Genomic DNA, 5,340 nt, shown 5'->3' with positions numbered 1-5,340 from the left:
TAGTGGATTAAAGGAGATTCCCAGATCTCATGTCATAGATGAAGCTCTTCATTTGAAGAAATCTGAGATTGATGCTCATTTTGTAAAGAATGGAGGAATTGGTCTAACTTAGTTTCTCATTGGTAGGGCTACTTTTTTTTTGCTAAAGTCGATAACATAGATGCTTTTGAAGCCATCTTTGTATTGCTCATATATGGTTTAGCTTTGTTCCCTAACATTAACGGTTTTGTTGATGTTAACGCCATTAAAATCTTCTTGATTGGGAATTATGCTTCCTACTCTATTGGGTGACATGTATTTCTCTTTGCATTTGAGAAATTCTAAAAATGGTGGGACTATTGTGTGTTATGTTCCTCTTCTGTACAAGTGGTTTATTTTGCACTTGCCTCAGACACCTGCATTTTTGGAGAACAAGAAATGTCTACGGTGGTCTCAGAGACTTATGTCTCTCACTAATGATGATATTGTTTGGTATGATTCTGTATTGAGTAGCTTGGATATTATTGACAGTTATGGTGAGTTCTCTAATGTGCCTCTCATTGGTACACAAGGAGGAATCAACTACAACCCTTCTTTGGCCCGTCGTCAACTTGGGTTCCCCTTGAGAGATAAGCCTAATAAAACTCAGTTAGAAGATTTATTTTATCAATAGGGTAAAGATCCCCAACACTTGAAGAAAAGGATGGCACGTGCTTGGCATAATGTGCATAAGAAAGGAAGATCCGAGCTTGGCCCACACAACTGTGTAGCTTTGGAAGCTTACATTATTTGGGTGAAGAAGAGAGATTTGGAGCTCAAGAAGTTATATGCTTGTGAAAGACCCATGTTTATGGTTATGGCTGAGCCATCAACTCTCCCTAACCAAGATGTGGAGGAGTTGGCAGACGCACTCGCCAAGATGAAGTAAGAGATAGATATGTGGGAAGAGTGGTTCCATGCTTTGAGTCGAAAGCATGAAGAGTTGCAGCTTGAGTTGAAAGACAAGGATGCACTTATCGAGATTCTTGAAGACAAGGTAGTGAAGAGAAAGAGAAAGCCAGAGGGTCTATCTTCCTCTAGTATGCCTCAGCCTTCCGGTGCTTGGAAGAAGATTGTTGATCAGCTAGTCCTCGAGAAGGCTCAGATGAAGACATCCTTTGAGTCCGAGATTCAACGCATCCGAAGGAAGTATACACCCATAGCCTGATCATCTAATGCAGTTGCTAGGGATCCTTAGGATGACATTTTCCTTTTCACCTGTTTTTGTACTTTGGTTTCTGAAATTGTACTTAGTGTAATCCTTCCAAATTTTATGAATAAAAAGAGATTTTATGGTCAATCAAATTGTTGTTATTATATATATATATATATATATATATATATATATATATATATATATATATATATATATATATATATATATATATATATATATATATATATATATATATATATATATATATATATATATATATATATATATATATATATATATATATATATATATATATATATTAGCAAAAAGGACTCCATATCTTCCTTGAAATTAAAAACAATAAAAAACATTGCATTCCATGCATCATTTGCATAACAGGTTTCTTCCGTCAAATGTCTTATCAACCACTATAACACCCATGATAATCCCCCGCTATAACACCCATGATAATCAACCGAAGAGAATGGATCATCTAGAGCAAGAGAAACACGAGTTGAAGGATGAGATCACCAAACTTACGGTGCTAATGGAGGCTGTCATTGCTGCCCAGAATCAGTCATAACCGTCTCCTGCAACTCCTCCTCCTCAGAGGACTGTTATTTTTGAGATTGCTTTTGCAACTGTTCCTATTACTACTGCCAGTCAACCCATTCCTACTATGCCTGTTGGATTCCCTTGGGGAATGCCACTAAATTTTATGCCAGAAGGGTATGCGCCCACATTTGTTTCTTTACCAGTATCATACCCTGCTTTTGGTCCTGAAAATTTTCCCAATCAATCATTCATTTGCATTTCTCCTCGTTACCATTTCATCTAGTCATAAGACTATCCACCTACATTTGTTGTTTAGACATTACCACCACTTGCCGTTCCATAACGTTTTGATTTTTACCTTTTCATTTTGGCTTTAGATATTTGATATCTTTTGACAGAATCAGGTGGAATCTCATGACTTTCAATCTTATGTCTAAATTAAATCCATGTTTTGTCTCCCTCATAAGACATTATTCACCCCTCGTTCAAGTTAGTCACTTATGTGGTCATTCATATTCCATTGTCGTGTTCCTAATCCTCACTCACTTCTAATGAATTTCTATGCGAAATACAAACTTTACATTAATTCAATCATTCATATTCATTTTTCATTTCATTAGAGATTCGAAAATTCCACACATATCTCTCTATCCATATTCATACTCTCCATTTCATGTTTAAATTCTTCACTTCATATTGGAAGATTCTCCATTCATTCATGTTTAAAGACTTCCACATAATCATTCATATTCCAATCATTCATTCATGACCAAGGACCTTCTGACATTCATTCAATCATAGTCATTCATTTGCACGACATGTGATTAGTTCATAATATTTAAGTATCATCACATGAATGCATGAGGTGTCTAAGACATGAAGAGAGATTTTAGTTTTTCTAAAAAAGGGAAAACAATTTTCATTCCCATCAAGTGTCACATTCATTTTGAATCATAAAATTATACAAAACATACATAATTGGCGATTTGGCATTTTCAATTGCAAAGTTCATACAGAAAGGGGGGTCATTTATCAACTATTACATGAATCATGATGGAACAAATTTTGGAAGAATACTGCGGTTTAGTTCCCTTCTAATCATCGTCTTCCTTTTGCATCCTCTCATCTCCACTCTTCACCATGAGCAGGTCAGGCCAACCACCGGATTTGAAGAAGTACATGGACAAACAGCTTCAAATCAAACTAAATGCAAGTCGCATGATTGTTGGTACTCTTCGTGGCTTTGACTAGTTTATGAATTTGGTTGTTGATAATACTGTGGAGGTGAATGACAATGAGAAAGATGACGTATGGATGGTGGTAATCAGAGGAATTATTGTGGTAACTGTAGAGGCATTTGAACCAGTAAGCAGAAGCATCTGTTTTATGTTTCTTGTAAACATTTATAAGTGAATTATAAGGTTTAAAGTTGCAACAGATACCGGTTACTGCTGGGTCTAAAACAGAACTGGGAACCTTAGTATGGAGGTTATGTTCCTGGTTTACTGTCAATCCAAGATACATTCAGTGTTTATCAAGGAGCCGGAGAAGCGGATGCAATGCTCCTACTGCCAAAGAGACATTGTGCTTACCGGCGTCATCCAAAAAAAACTAAGCACGACACAATGTCCTCCTACAATAACAGTTCAGTTTAAACCATCAAACACATCAAATCTTAGAATACAAGAAGGAAGCAAATAACATGGGAATCTCAATCCAACCATCAGCTTATCAGAATTTGTGAGAATATTTTGGGAAGGTGTTAGTGTTTTTAATCCAAACTAAAACCAAGCAGGACCATATTATCAGTAATAAGGAGAAGAGAAACAAACACTTTTCACTTGAATGTTGGTGATATGACAATAACCCTTAAAGATGTCGCGCTCTTGCTTGGGCTGGAAATTGACGGGGAACCTGTAATAGGCCTGACATATACCTCATGCAGTTCCATTTGTTAAAAATATCATGGCCGAGCACCTGATTCAGGTTACACAAGTGGAAGGATGGTGAAGCTAAGTTGGTTGAAGGAGTTCTTTTCTCGATGTCCTGATAATGATCCAATTGAAGTGTTCGAGCAACACACCCGTGCTTATCTTATTTATCTTGTAGGTAGCACCATATTCTCCACAACTACACGGAATAAGGCCCCTGTAACGTATTTGTCGTTGTTTGAGAATTTTGTTAGATGTGGACAATATGCTTGGGGCTCAGCAGCTTTGTCATTCTTGTATAGAGCACTAGGAAATGCATCGCTAAGAACTCAAAGAACCATTAGTGGTTGTTTAACACTACTGCAGTGTTGGAGTTACTTTCACATAAATGTTGGACAACCAAAGCTCAATCTCGATATGGTGATGAATGATCGATTTCCGTTTGTGCTTAGATGGAAAGGAGAACAAAGTGGCCCAACTGCAAATCGCGATGTGGTGTTTTATCAGAAAGCTTTGGATTCCCTAAAACCATGTGATGTGGAGTGGCTCCCCTACAGAAACATGGACAATATGGTAATTCCAAATCATATCAAAAGCACTTTAATTCTTGGGAGGTCAAAGACAATGCTAATATGCTTTGACAAGGCTGAAAGACATCTTCCAAATAGGTGCTTAAGGCAATATGGCATGCTTCAATCAATTACGGATGATGTGGAGCAATGGGAGAGGAAGAGTAGAGGAGTTGACGGCGGGGTTGATTTATCCGGAAAAATGGAATCAGAGCTTACTGAATGGATGGATCGTCAGCTGCACATTGTCAACGGAGATGAGGGTGTGGATGAAAGCGTGTACATGGATTGGTATATGAGGAACCGCGAGTGTTGTATTTTCCTATGCTTGGCAGATCTTCAACTTCTGAGGTGCTATTCGAGCATGATCCTACCTTCACAGGATTTTGTTCATTTGAAAAATTACCAGACATTTGAGATGAAATGACAAAGGATTGGAATGACATAATGTTAGTTAAACTCTTTCCCATCATGACACGGTTTTGCTCCCCTTTTCTCAATCACTATCATTGGCCTGTGGCATTCTGTAAGGTTTCTTTGAGAATGCGCAACTACATCTACTGTCATAGAACTTTGGTTGCAAACAGGTTAATTCAATAAGTTTTCATCACATTCAGTGTTCTCTTATGTTTCCACCACACACACTTGTTGTTTGTTGACTGACTGACTCCTTGGGAAATCGAACAACAAGTGACATGAACGCAGAACTGTCGACAATGAAAAAGTGGTTATGGCGTTCAAAGTCAGCTAGAAAACTTAACACAGTGGTGAAATGCATATTATATTTTCTTTGAGTGAGTTCACGGTGGTGAAATTTACCTGTTACAAACAGTAAAGATTTGGGGACAGGAAGGAAGGAGAGGGTCCACAAGCTCGAGTGAGGACAAATTTTCCCAATTGTCTTCCATACGGACGCGCTCCACCGTTCCGAAGAAGCTAACAGCAGAAAGAGGGAATTGTTAGTCATATATAAGAGTGTTTCGAAATCCAAAGGACCCTAAGAATTTTTCGACGGCGAGAAGGCAAAAAAGGCAAAACCCTAACGAAATCAAAGAAAGAGAAGAAGGAGATAACCTAGAATTTTTACTTTCCCTCGGAGAAAGCGTGAAGG

At 37.8% G+C, this 5,340-nt stretch overlaps 2 pseudogenes; both read left to right on the top strand.

Moving 5' to 3' along the window:
• The first annotated feature begins 2,802 nt into the window (after positions 1 to 2,802).
• Positions 2,803 to 3,747, top strand: LOC127125747 (probable small nuclear ribonucleoprotein G; annotated as a pseudogene).
• Positions 3,432 to 4,960, top strand: LOC127130018 (protein MAIN-LIKE 2-like; annotated as a pseudogene).
• Positions 4,961 to 5,340: the final 380 nt, after the last annotated feature.

Source organism: Lathyrus oleraceus, chromosome 3 (assembly GCF_024323335.1).
Source record: "Lathyrus oleraceus cultivar Zhongwan6 chromosome 3, CAAS_Psat_ZW6_1.0, whole genome shotgun sequence".
NCBI lineage: Eukaryota > Viridiplantae > Streptophyta > Magnoliopsida > Fabales > Fabaceae > Lathyrus > Lathyrus oleraceus.
The sequence above is the reverse complement of the archived record's forward strand: the minus strand, read 5'-3'. Positions and strand labels throughout refer to the sequence as shown.